Genomic DNA, 14,265 nt, shown 5'->3' on the forward strand with positions numbered 1-14,265 from the left:
GTGTTTTCTTCTGACATGTACTGATTGTAGATTGAACTGTATAGTAATATACATACTCAAACAAACTTTGCATAAAAAAATTGGTTTTGTGGTAATATGACTCTAGTGCTTTGATTTTTACTTTTGGGCAATAGTATTGTGACAGTGCAACACAACACTGCTGTCCTACACATCAGCAACTGAATATCTTAGGATTCATGGTCTGCAATAGTATAGTTAATCTAAATTATAAAGTACCTTGGATGATAAGTTATCAGATTTTCTTGAATACTGCTGTACATGAAGTATATAAGATTAGCCAGTATTCAAAAGTTATGGTAAATTGTAAGTGTAAAAATCCTTTATTTTTTTAAAGAAAGGTTCTTGTTAAATTTCTTTCAAGTGTTCATTTGGTTTGTTTTGATTAAGCTAGTGTGGGAATTTGGGGGGAAATCTTTCCAAAAACTCTGGCCCGATCTTGACGGATGGGTTGCTTGGGCAGGGAGTGCGGAGTTTCAAACGGAAAACCTGGAAATTCGGGTTTCCCCGCATGCTGTGGATTTTTGACTCCACAGCGTGCGTATTTTTATTTTGCCAGGATGCCCGTCCAGAAGTCAGCCTGATGGACAGCTTGACTTAGTCGGCAGGGAGCACTTCAGAGCAGGCCGCAGCCACAGACAGGAAGCCTGTAGCTGGGGGCTGGGAGTGTCCGATCCCCAATCCTTAGGAGGTTCTGATTTTTAGCCCCAGCGGAGTGGGAGCATATCTTTGTATTGGCGGGGGGTGGGGGGGTGGTTCTTAGCCAAGGTAAGAGGCTAAACTTGGGAGGCAGAGGGGCAACAGCCCTTCTCCTTGCCTGTAAGCAATGCTGTAAAGATACAGACCTTCTCCTTGAAGCTGTCCTCTCCTCTCTTCAGCTGTTGGGTTTCCCAGGAAGCCCGACTGGCCAGGGTTACAAGGGTAAATCTGAGGCTGCCAGCCTCATGAAAATATTTAAATGACCAACCCACTTACTGAGAGCAGTTTGGCTGCTGCTCCTTGTCCTGCCCCCATTAACCCAGAAGTGGGCGGGTTGGAGTCAGGTTTGAGATTTTTAATGTTTTAATATTTCACCAGGCCGTAACCATCCTGTTCTTGGGGGTGGGGGGGGTTGTTTAAAACTCAACCTCAATATGTAATTTAAAAAAAAAAGTTTTGTTCCCAGAGCTGATCTTTTTAATTTGAATTCTATGGGTATGGGATCCTGCTTCAAGGAATTTTTTGGCAAGTGCCCAGCAAAGTTTGAGTAGTTCAAAATAGCCTGTGTATTATGAGGTTGGAGTCTTTTTTATATCTCAACCTCACAGATGTTCAAGTAGCATACTGAGATGAGAGCTGTAAATGAAGCTTTGTGTGAGGACAGAAGAAAGTTGATGTAAGCTCCGAAAATTGCATTCATTTTTCCTAAATTCTCCAGATTGCTTTGTTTATGAAATGTGTTAAATCTGTGCATTTGTAGCCAGCAGCAACATCACAAATTAAACTAATTGAGTAATTTTATTAGCTCCAGTAAGAAGCACCTCTGGCACAGCACTGCATATAATAGACTATTTATTTATTTATTTAATTTATTTAGAGATACAGCACTGAAACAGGCCCTTCGGCCCCCGGAGTCTGTGCCGACCAACAACCACCCATTTATACTACCCCTACAGTAATCCCATATTCCCTACAACCTACCTACACGAGGGGCAATTTACAATGGCCAATTTACCTATCACCTGCAAGTCTTTGGCAGTGGGAGGAAACCGGAGCACCCGGCGAAAACCCACACCGTCACTGGGAGAACTTGCAAACTCCACACAGGCAGTACCCAGAATTGAACCCGGGTCCCTGGAGCTGTGAGACTGCGATGCTAACCACTGCGCCACTGTGCCGCCCATATTGATGCACATGTTTATAGATTTCCTTGGGAAGTCATTTACAAACAGTATAAATTAATGACACTGCGAAATAACCAACATATTTTCTGTTTAAAAAATATAGTGGTTCATTTGAGAGGAGTATACCTTCACATGGGTTGATATATTCTGTGACCATGCAAAGCACGCCTGGGATAACACCAGGCTGACCTTTAGGATCCATCAATGACCTTCCTTCAATCATAAGGTCAGAATGGGGATGTTCGCTGATTGCACAATGTTCAGCACCATTTGCGACTCCTCAGATACTGAAGCAGTCCATATAGAAATGCAGCAAGACCTGGACAATATCCAGGCTTGGGCTGATAAGTGGCAAGTAACATTCATGCCACACATGTGCCAGGTAATGACCATCTCCAACAAGAGAGAATCTAACCATCTCCCCTTGACATTCAATGGCATTATGATTGCTGAATTCCCCCACGAGCAACATCCTAGGGGTTACCTTTGACCAGAAACTGAACTGGAGTAGCCATATAAATACCGTGGCTACAAGAGCTGGTCAGAGGCTAGGAATCCTGTGGTGAGTAACTCACCTCCTGACTCCTCAAAGCCTGTGACCCATCTACAAGGCACAAGTTAGGAGTGTGATGGAATACTCGCCACTTGCCTGGATGGGTGCAGCTCCAACAGCATTCAAGTAGTTCGACACCATCCGGGGCAAAGCAGCCTGCTTGATTGGCATCCCATCCACAAACATTCACTCTCTCCACCACTGATGCACAGTGGCAGCAGTGTGTACCTTTTCTTTTATTCGTTCATGGGATGTGGGCATCACTGACTAGGCCAGCATTTATTGCCCATCCCTAATTGCCCTTGAGAAGGTAGTGGTGAGCTGCCTTCTTGAACCGCTGCAGTCCATGTGGGGTAGGTACACCTACATTGTTGTTTGGAAGGGAGTTCCAGGATTTTGCCCCAGCGACAGTGAAGGAATGGCAATATAGTTCCAGTCAGGATAGTGTGTGGCTTGGAGGGGAACTTGCAGGTGGGTGGTGTTCCCATGCATCTGCTGCCCTTGTCCTTCTAGTTGGTAGAGGTCACGGGTTTGGAAGGTGCTGTCTAAGGAGCCTTGGTGCGTTGCTGCAGTGCATCGTGAAAAGAAAAAGGACCAAGCTGATGTTGTATCAGGCCAGTGTTCTCAGCACCTTGCTGTATGGCTGTGAAACATGGGCGACTTACAGATACCAGGAAAAAAAGGCTCAATAATTGCAATCTTTGCTGTCTGCGGAGCATTATGGGTATATCCTGGCAGGACAAAATCATAAATGTGGCAGTCCTCTCAAAGGCAGAGCTCCCAATTGTGTTGGCACTAATCAAACAGAGATGGCTTCGGTGGATCGGACATATCCTCAGGATGGAAAACGCTCACATGCCCAAGGATCTTCTGTATGGTGAAATAGCCAGATGACCAGTGGGGTGTCCAAAGCTCTGCTTCAAGGATGCTTGCAAGCGTGACATGAAGGCCCTAAATGTTGACTATCGTACTTGGAAGTCACTAGCTGGTGAAAGAGAAAAATGGCAACACCACCTGCGGACTGGTGTGCACCGCCATGATGACCAGTTGCTACAGCAGCTTGGCAACAGGCGCCAACGTCAAAAACAACAACTTTCAGCGTCACTGGGCAGTTTCATGTGCAGCACTTGTGGCAGAACCTGCCTCTCGATGATTGGCCATCACAGCCATTAGCAAAGGTGCACTAAGAGAAGACACCCCACCGAAATGGATTGTTTGTTGTGTGCCCATCATCTTTCGTGGATGGAAGGATGCCAACCCCTTCCAATTCATAAGACTGTAAAAATTCAGTTTGCCTAAAATGAAGTTCTGAATTAACTAACTGTTCTTAGGCTTTTAATTAATGGAAAAGGCATTGTGACTGTTGAGTTTTAATGGGTTTAACAGAATCGAATAGTTCACATGAACAAAATGGATTTGTTCCACCTGTTAACCGACTTCACTTCAAAACCCGATTCTTCTACTGAATATACATTTACACAACAACAGAACTCTAATCTGAACAACTTCACGTCAAGGCAACATCTGACTGAGGCATCAAGGAGCCTTAGTAAAACTGGAATTGGGCCGGTGGGGGGAGGGGAGATCTCTCCACTGGCTAGAGTCATGTCTAGCACAAAAGAAGATGGTTATGGTTATTGGAGGTCAATCATCTCCGTCTGAGGACATCACTGCAGGAGTTCCTCAGGGCAGTATCCTAGGCCCAACCATATTTAAATGCTTCATCATTGACCTTCCGTTCATCATAAAGTCAGAAGTGGGGATGTTCGCTGATTGCCTGGGTTTCAGTTCCATTTGCAGCTTCTCAGATAATGAAGCCGTCCATGCCTGCATGCAGCAAGACCTGGATAATATTCAGGCTTGGGCTATTAAATGACAAGTAACTTTTGTGCCATGCAAGTGTCAGGTAATGACCATCTCCAACAAGAGAGAGTCTAACCACTTCACCACCTTGCCATTCAGTGACATTACAATTGCTGAATCCCCCACTATCGATATCCCAGGAGATGACCAATGACCAGAAACTTAACTGGACCGACTACATAAATGCTGAGACTGAACAGCAGGTCAGAGGCTGGGTATTCTGTGATGAATGACTCATTTTCTGGCTCCCAAAAGCCTTTCCACCATCTAAAATGCACAAGTCAGGAGTGTGATGCAATATTCCCCACTTGTCTGGATGAATGCATCTCCAACAACACTAAGCTTGACACCATCCAGGGCAAAGTAACCTGTTTGGCATCTCATCCACCATCTTAAACGTTTATTCCCTGCACCACTAGTGCACAGTGGCAGCAGTGTGTACCATCTGCAAGATGCACTGCAGCAACTAGTCAAGACTTCTTCGGTACATTCCAAAGCCGTGACCTCTACCACCTAGAAGAACAAGGCAGCAGATGCATGGGATCTTCACCTGCAAGTTCCCCTCCAAGTCTCACACCATCCTGACTTGGAAATATATTGCCATTCCTTCACTGTTGCTGAGTCAAAATCCTGGAACTCCCTCCCTAAAAGCACCTGTGGGTGTACCTACACCACATGGACTGCAGCGGTTCAAGAAGGTGGCTCACTACAACCTTATGAGCAACTGGAGATGGGCAATAAGTGCTGGCCTTGCCAGCCATGCCCACATACCATGAATGAATAAAGGGAAAACTGAACCAGAGTGCAGAACATGGAGTCGCTGCAATATTAGTGTGTCCTGTTGCTTAGATACTTGCAAAATACTTAAAGGACTTCTGGAGGAATTGATGCTTAAGATCACACTATGCTGACTTAGAGTCATAGAGTTATGCAGCAGAGAAACAGGCCCTTCAGCCCACCGTGTCCGTGCCAGCCATCAAGCCTATCTATTCTAATCCCATTTTCCAGCACTTGGCCTGTAGCCTTGGTATGCTATGGCATTTCAAGTGCTCATCTAAAAACTTCTTAAATGTTGTGAGGGTTCGTGCCTCTACCACCCCTTCAGGCAGTGTGTTCCAGATTCCAACCACCCTCTGGGTGAAAAAGTTTTTCCTCTAAACCTCCTGCCCCTTACCTTAAATCTATGCCCCCTGGTTATTGACCCCTCAGCTAAGGGAAAAAGTTTCTTCCGATCTATCCTATCAATGCCCCTCATAATTTTGTATACCTCAATAATGTCCCCCCTCAGTCTTCTCTGCTCTAAGGAAAACAACCCTAGCCTATCCAGTCTCTCTCTTCATAGCTGAAATGCTCCAGTCCAGGCATCATCCTGGTGAATTTCCTCTGCGCTTTCTCCAGTGCAATCACATCCGTCCTATAGTGTGGCGACCAGAACCGTACACAGTACTCCAGCTGTGGCCTAACTAGCGTTTTATACAGCTCCATCATAACCTCCCTGCTCTTGTATTCTATGCCTCGGCTGATAAAGGCAAGTATACCCTTATGCCTTCCTAACCACCTTATCTACCTGTGCTGCTGCCTTCAGTGATCTATGGACAAGCACCCCAAGGTCCCTCTGACCCTCTGTACTTCCTAGGGTCCTACCATCCTTGCTTTGTTAGTCCTTCCAAAATGCATCACCTCAGACTTCTCAGGATTAAATTCCATTTGCCACGTCTGCCCATCTTACCAGCCCATCTATATCGTCCTGTAATCTAAGGCTTTCCTCCTCACTATTTATGATACCACCAATTTTCGTGTCACCTACGAACTTACTGATCATACCTCCTATATTCACGTCTAAATCATGAATGTACACTACAAACAACAAGGGTCCCAGCACCGATCCCAGCGGTACATCATTGGTCACAGGCTTCCAATTGCAAAAACAACCCTCGATCATCACCCTCTGCCTCCTGCCCCTAAGCCAATTTTGGATCCAATTTGCCAAATTGCCCTGGATCCCATGGATCCCATCTTCTTAACCAATCTCCCATGTGGGACCTTATCAAAAGCCTTACTGAAGTCCATGAAGACTGCATCAACTGCTTTACCCTTATTTACACATCTGGTCGCCAGCTCAAAAAATTCAATCAAATTGTTAGACATGACCTCCCCCTGACAAAGCCATGCTGACTATTCCTGATTAATCCCTGCCCCTTCAAGTGGAGATTAATCCTGTCCCTCAGAATTTTTTCCAATTGTTTCCCTACCACTGATGTTAGACTCACTGGCCTGTAATTACCTGGTTTATCCCTGATACCCTTCTTGAATAATGGTACCCCATTCGCTGTCTTCCAGTCCCCTGGCACTTCTCCTGTGGCCAGAGAGGTTTTGAAAATTTGTGTCCGAGCCCCTTCAATCTCTTCCCTGGCCTCACATATTAGCGTGGGATACATCTCATCTGGGCCTGGGGATTTATCCACTTTTAAGCCTGCTAAAACCGCAAATACCTCCTCCCTTTCAAAGCTAATTTGTTCAAATATATCACAATCCCCCTCTCTGATCTCTACACCTACATCGTCCTTCTCCATAGTGAACACAGATGAAAAGTAATCATTTAAAACCTCACCTACTTTCTCTGGCTCCACACACACATTGCCACTTTGGTCCCACTCTTTCCCTTGTTATTCTCTTACCCTTAATGTACTTATAAAACGCCTTGAGATTTTCCTTTATCTTGCCCGCCAGTGTTTTTTCATGCCCCCTCTTCGCTCTCCTAATTACTCTAAGTACACCCCTACACTTTCTCTACTCCTCTAGGGCCTCTGCTGTTTTCAGCCCTCCTGAATCTGCCATAAACCTTTTTTTCCTTATCCAATCCTTTCTATCCCTTGACATCCAGGGTTCCCTGGACTTGTTGGTCCTACCCTTCATCTTTGCAGGAACATGTTGGCCCTGAACTCTCTCTATTTTCTCTTTGAATGACTCCCACTGGTCTGATGTAGACTTTCCTACAAGTAGCTGCTCCCAGGCCACTTTGGCCAGATCCTGTTTCATCATATTGAAATCGGCCTTCCCCCAATTCATTACCTTTATTTCCGGTCCATCTGTGTCCTTTTCCATAACTACCACTTGTCCGGCTTCATTCCCTAAGATTAGGTCCAGTACCGCCCCTTCTCTTGTAGGATTTTCTATGTGCTGGCTCAAAAAGCTCTCCTGGATGCACTTTAAGAATGCTGCCCCCTTTAAGCCTTTTGCATGAAGATTATCGCAGTTAATATTGGGGAAGTTGAAATTCCCTACTATTACCCTATTATTTTTACATCTCTGACATTTGCCTACATATCTGCTCCCTTACCTCTCCCTGATTGTTTGGAGGCCCGTAGTACACTCCCAGCAAAGTGATTGCCCACTTTTTGTTTTTAGGTTCTACCCATATGGCTTCATTTGAGGAGCCTTCTAAGATATCATCCCTCCTTACTGCAGTAATTGACTCCTTGATCAATAGCGGAATGCCACTTCCTCTTCTACCCCCCCCCCCCCCCCGTCCCCGTCCCCCGTCACGCCTGAAGATTCTATACCCTGGAATATTAAGCTGCCAGTCCTGCCCTTCCCTTAACCATGTCTCTGTGATAACAATAATATCATATTCCCATGTGTTACTCAGTGCCCTCAATTCATCTGTCTTAGTTGCAAGACTCCTTGCGTTAAAATAGATGCAATCCAGCCTTGCCTTAACAGGTCTATATTTGCTCTGCCTTCCAGACTGACATAGTTTCTCTTCTGTATTTAGCTGTGCATCATCCCCTACTGTACCTCCACTCGGTATCTAATTCCCCTGCCAAATTAGTTTAACCCCCCGCAACAGCACTAGCAAACCTCCCAGCAAGGATGTTGGTCCCGTTCTGGTTCAGGTGCAACCTGTCCAACTTGTACAGGTCCCACCTTTGCCAGAAACAGACCCAGTGATCCAGGAAACTAAAGCCCTCCCTCCTGCACCATCTCTTCAGCCACGCATTCATCTGTTCTTTCCTCCTATTCCTATACTCACTAGCACCTGGCACCAGGAGTAATCCAGAAATTACAACCTTTGAGGTCCTGCTTTTTAATCTCAAATTCTTGTTGCAGGACCTAATCCCTTTTTCTGCCCATGTTGTTAGTACCAATGTGAACCACGACCTCTGACTGTTCACCCTCCCCCTTCAGAATGTCCTGCAGCTGCTCCGTGGCATCCTTGACCCAAGCAACAGGGAGGCAACATGCCATTGTGGAGCCAACGCCTATCTGTACCCCTTACGATAGAATCCCCTATCACTATAGCTCTCCCACTCTTTTTCCTCCCCTTTTGTGCAGCTGAGCCACCCGTGGTGCCACAGACTTGGCTCTTGCTGCATTACCCTGAGAAGCTATCTCCCCAACAGTATTCAAAGCAGAAAATTTGTTGGAGGGAGATGGCCCAAAGGAAATGCCTGCACTACCTGCCTAGTTCTTTTACTCTTCCTGGCAGTCACCCATTCCCTTTCTGCCTGAGCAGTCTTTACCTGCGGTGTGACCACCTCCCTGTACATGCTAGCCACGATGATCTCAGTCTCGCGGATGCTCCACAGTATCCCCAGCCACCACTCCAGATCCGGAATGGGGATTTCGAGTAGCTGCAGCTGGAGACACTTCCTGCACACATGTTTGCCCTGGACACTGGAAGTATCCCTGACTTCCCACATTGCACAGGAGGAGCACTCCATGCTACCAAGTAGCCCTGCCATGACTGACCCTTAATTTACTCCCTTTATATTACTCAAAAATTAAAGATTGTTTACACTAGGGACCTTGATTCCCTAAAAAAAAACACTGCTTACTATATGAAATTTTTTTTTGACCTTACCTTTCTCTTTACTTTAGCTACTAACCCATCTATTTACTGATACTCCCTAACAGCACTTGCTCACCAGCCAATCACCATGCCGCTTTCTAGTAATGTCACTGTTCAAATTTTTTTTTCAAACTCAGTCAGCGCGCATCAACTCCTGAAGAGGTCCGACTGCTCTCCGCTCCTGAAGGTAAGTGAAGGCCCCAAGCCTGGTGCTAAATTTATCCGCTCCCTGTTCTAGGTGCTCTCTGCTCCTGAGCTACACTCGTCCCCAACAAATGTGAAGGCGTAATTTTAGAATAAATCTGCAATGTAAATCCATCAGGGTTCAAACAACTTTTTTTGTCAGCAAACAACTTGCTAGGTAAGCTGAGTTCAACTCGAACAATTAATGATGCTTTTTTCCTTGGGGGCAGGGATGGGAGTTTGAGGGGGACAAGTTTTCCATCTTGTGCACAAAACTTAATTTTAGAACCAGGATATGTATTTTGGTTTATTTATATTTTAAAGAAGAAATGAAATTGGTTTAATTCTCATTTTTCATGTACTATGTAGGTTAGGGTGTGATGTGACCTGCAAGCGTACATATTCCACAATTCACTGTAGGAATACTATTGTTTCAGTGGCAGAGGTAATCTGAGATTTCAGGTACCAAATGTGTAACATAAACAATAAAAAATGGATGTTGAATAGTGGAGAGTATGCTTCACTAAAGTGTTTTTTAAAGAGAAAATGTTTTGAAGCATAAGCCTTTAGAAAAGAACATGGCAACAAGCCTTTTATTTTTATTTGTTCAAATATTTGCCAATTTCAAAATAGCATGAATTTTAAAGAAAAATCTCCAGTGAAGAAGAACTTCCAATAATAAGTGACTACTATTAATGTCACTTATATAATTTTAAAGGTGCTCTAGATCATTATCCATGAATGAAAAGATTATCGATCCCTATTTAGTGTAGGAGCCAGTGACTCTAATAAGCCTTTACCAGACTTAGCAGGCGGTGGGGCCGTAAAATACTTGCGGGTGGTTTATTTAAAATTACAATTAATTAAATAAAATTGCAAATCAACTTGCCTGGTCCCGGCGGCCGTTCCACGCCAATATTATGGTCACCTGCTGCAACTCGCCTGCCTTCGGAACTGTGTTCGGAGTTCCAAGGCAAATCACTGATGGGGAGGGGGAAGGAGTGAAATTAGCAGGCGGGGGAGGGTGATGACCAGGGTAAACATTTTTTATTTACTGTGAGGATGGTACGAAGGGGTTGAAGGGCAAAGGGTGCAAAGTTTGGGATTGAAAAGTCAGGACTGTCAAAAATGGTTTATGCAGGGGGGGCAGGGAGAGAAGGAAATAAATATATTTGATCATTGGGGAGGGGTGGAAGTAAGGCTTTTATGCTTAATTTAATGTTATTGAATTTTAAAGTGCTGGTCCCTTTTAAAATTTATATCAGCTGTCGGGGCTTGAAGCCCTTTAAAAATGGTACCAGACACCGTTGCTGGGGACGGAGAGGCTGCCCCCTCTACGTCATTGGGGGTGGCCGTTCCGCCGCCTCCATTTAACTGAGCCCCCGCTCGTAATATCTCGGGGGCTCAGCGGCAGAGAAGTCGCAAGTAATGCGTGCCTTTCTTCAAGATCGTCGCCAACAATGACGGCGAGCAGGTACAGTTCAGCCCAGCATGTCAGATGGTCCAAGAGTGCAATATTCCATTGTAAATAACCTTTTCTTAGGTAAAGCTTTGTAAACTATGTGAGTGAGACATAAATGGAGGGGGAAACTTCTCCAGAAAGTAGTCCTCTGTAGAATATCCTTCCCATTCAAAGTCCTGTTTGTCCATGCTCCACCCTATCTACAAGGTTGTTATCCCACCACGGTACCTCAGACCTTGACTCTGGACTCCTTCCTATTATCTCCCATCTATTTCCTGTTTGCTATCTGGTTTTTATGTATCAAAATATTTATGTAACTATTCCCCTATAACTTGAGCTTTTTCGGAGTTCATTTGCATGCACATTTTGACTGCCACTCTGAACCTGAGCCCATCAATCTATTTCTACTTTTTTTTTAAAGATTTCTTTTTGCTTTACCTCTCCAAGACCCCTCTTTTCTATTCTCATGCCTCCTTACACTTCACTCTCAAGTGCTCTGCCCTCCCAACTCCCTATCCCCAACCTTTCAGTACTCCTTAACCTTCCTGCTCTCTTGCCACCAACCAGCCTTGACTCCCTTTTAGAAAAGCCTACAGCTTTCCTCTGTGCCTCTCTTGGCATTCTCCAAAGGTCTCAAGGAGGCAGTCGGTGCTGGCTAATTGTGAACACCAACCCCAATTGCCCCATCCCACTCTCTTGTCAACCTGCCTGCCGAGTGTGCCCACAGGGGGCTAATCTTGCCAATCTCCTTCCTATTCAAATCACGCCTCCCACTGGTGATCCTGTGGACTCTGTTCTCACCACCCCTCTACACATCACCCTCAAGAATGTCTGTTAACTTGTGAACAAGGCGCTTGCCATCAATGAACTTATTGTGGATGATTACATGGACATCATGGCCTGAACAGAAACCTGGCTGAAAGATGACACCTTTCCCCTAAATGAAACGTTACCCCACCCCCAGCTATGTTTTCCACCACTTGCCCTGTCAAGATCGTCGTGGCGGCAATTTGGCGCTTACCATACAATCTCACCTTGGCATGGTCTCTCTACTGCTCTGGCACTTTCTCCTCCTTTGAGCATCTCGCCTTGTTCCATCCCTCTCATCTCTGATTTCAAAATCTCCTCCTCTGCCACCCTTCCAAGTATGATTTAAAAGAAAATGTTCTCACTGAGATATCTTCATTACTTTCCTCCCTCAGCCTCTGGACTAAATAACTTCTCATCCTTGATAATTTCAACTTCCATCGCAACTCATAATGCTCTCTCTCCTGAGTTCACTGCATTCTTATTCTCCCTAAATCTCTCCCTCCATGTAAACGCCCCAACCCATATTCATAGCCACCATTTTAACCATGCCATCTCATGATCTTAATAATCCAATCACAGATAAGGCCATCTCTGATCACTTCCTTGTATCACCTTCCACCCACATCCCCATTTCACACCCCAACCGTACTTTCTTCTGTACACTCCCTTGGAAAAAACTATCCCCCATTTCACTAAAAGCTACACTTTTTCAAAATCCAACTGTCTCGCCCATTTTTGCAGTTATTGATTTGCTCAACCACACCTTCACCTCCACCTTTGATGCTCTAGTCCCCAATAAATGCATTACTTTCTCCCACCCTGACCATTCCCTCAGTCTGGCCCTCAACTCCCTTAAGTGCAAGGGATGCAGACTTAAAAGGATATGGCTGACAGCTGGCTTAGTTATCCATCACCAGATCTGGCTAGACCACGTATGCACTATTGGGTCCTGCTCTTGTCTGCTGAAGCTGCTTACTATTCTTTAACCCCTGTCCCCTGTGTCCTCCACGCTAACTTCCAGGAATAATGGTAAGGAGCTCCTGGACTACTTTGTCAGTAAGATCAAAACCATCGTTCGGCTGCCTCTACTGCATTCCTCCTTCCGCCAGCCCACTGGGCAAAATTTCCTCAGGTTTTCCACTGCCCTAGCCCTGAATTTGCATCTTTCTCTAGTTTCTCTCCTATCTCCCATAATATCTTCTCTGAGCTCATCTTGTCCATGAGAGCCAGCTTCTGTTCCCTTGACTCTATTTCTACTAAACTGCTGACAACATAACTTTCCCTCCTGGTCCCCATGTTAGATAATGTTGATAACGGTCTCTCTCTAAGTGTTATCCCTCCTTTTGAATATGCTATCATCACCCATCTCCTCAAAAACCAACCCTTGACCCCAGCATCCTTGCAAACTACTGCCCCATCTCCAACCTCCTTTTCCTCTCTAAAATCCTTGCACATGTTGTCACCACCCAAATCTGTTTCCATTTTTCTCGGAACTTCATGTTTGAATCCCTCCAGTCAGGTTTCCACCCCTGCCACTGTACCAAAACGGCTGTTATCAAAGTAACAAATGACATCCTGTGTGACTGACAAAGGTAAACTATCTCTCCTCGTCCTTGACCTGTCAGCAGCCTTTGACGTGGTTGACCACTCCATCCTCCTCCAATGCCTCTCCTCCATCGTCTTGCTGGGTGGGATTGCTCTCACCTGATTCTATTCTTATCTAATCATAGCTGGAGTATCACTTACAATGGCTTCCCTTCCCACTTCTGCACCATTGCCTCTGGTGTCCCCCAAGGATCTATCCTTGGCTGCCTCCTATTTCTCATCCACATGCTACCCCTCAACGCCATCGTCCAAAAGTTTCTTTCCGCATTAGTTTTCACATGTATGTTGATGACATTCAGTTCTACCTCACCACCAGCTCCCTTGACTCCTCCGCTGTTGCTAAATTATCAGACTGCTTATCTGACTTCCAGTAATCGATGAGCAGAAATGTCCTCCATTTAAATATAGGGATGACTGAAGTCATTGTATTTGGTCCCTGCTCCAAACTTAATTTTCTAGCTACTGACTCCATCCATCTCCCTGGCGATAGTCTGAGATTAATCCAGTCTGTTTGCAACCTTGGTTTAATCCCGAGATGAGCTTCCGATCACTTATTCATGCCATCGCTAAAGCCGCCTATATCCACTTTGGTTAAGTCGTCTAGTTTTGTCCCTGCTTCAGCTCATCTGCTGCTGAAACCCTTGCTTATGCCTTTGTTACCACTTTCTTAATTATTCCAATACACTCCTGGCTGGTCTTCCACATTCTACCCTCTAAACTTGAGGTCATCGAAAATTCTGGTGCCTGTGACAATTCGCACCAAGTCCCATTCACCTCTCCTCACTGATTTACATTGGCACCCAGTCAAGCAATGTCTTGATTTTAAAATTCTCATCCTTGTTTTCAAATCTCTCAATGGCTTCACCCCTCCCTATCTCTGTAATCTCCTCCAGCCCCACAGTCCTCTGAGATATCTGTGCTCCTCTAATTCTGGTCTGTTGAGCACCCCCAATTTTAATTGCTCCACCATTGGTGGTCAAGCCTTCAGCTGCCGAGGCCCAAAGGTCTGGAATTCCCTCCCTAGACCTCTCTGCCT

At 45.3% G+C, this 14,265-nt stretch overlaps 1 protein-coding gene across 1 annotated transcript in view; it reads left to right on the forward strand.

The window, feature by feature from the left end:
* Positions 1-14,265, forward strand: part of LOC137372025 (cysteine-rich hydrophobic domain-containing protein 2) — a 123,055-nt gene that overhangs the window by 89,977 nt on the left and 18,813 nt on the right. The gene's annotated exons all lie outside the window — the stretch shown is intronic.

Source organism: Heterodontus francisci, chromosome 1, assembly GCF_036365525.1.
Source record: "Heterodontus francisci isolate sHetFra1 chromosome 1, sHetFra1.hap1, whole genome shotgun sequence".
NCBI lineage: Eukaryota > Metazoa > Chordata > Chondrichthyes > Heterodontiformes > Heterodontidae > Heterodontus > Heterodontus francisci.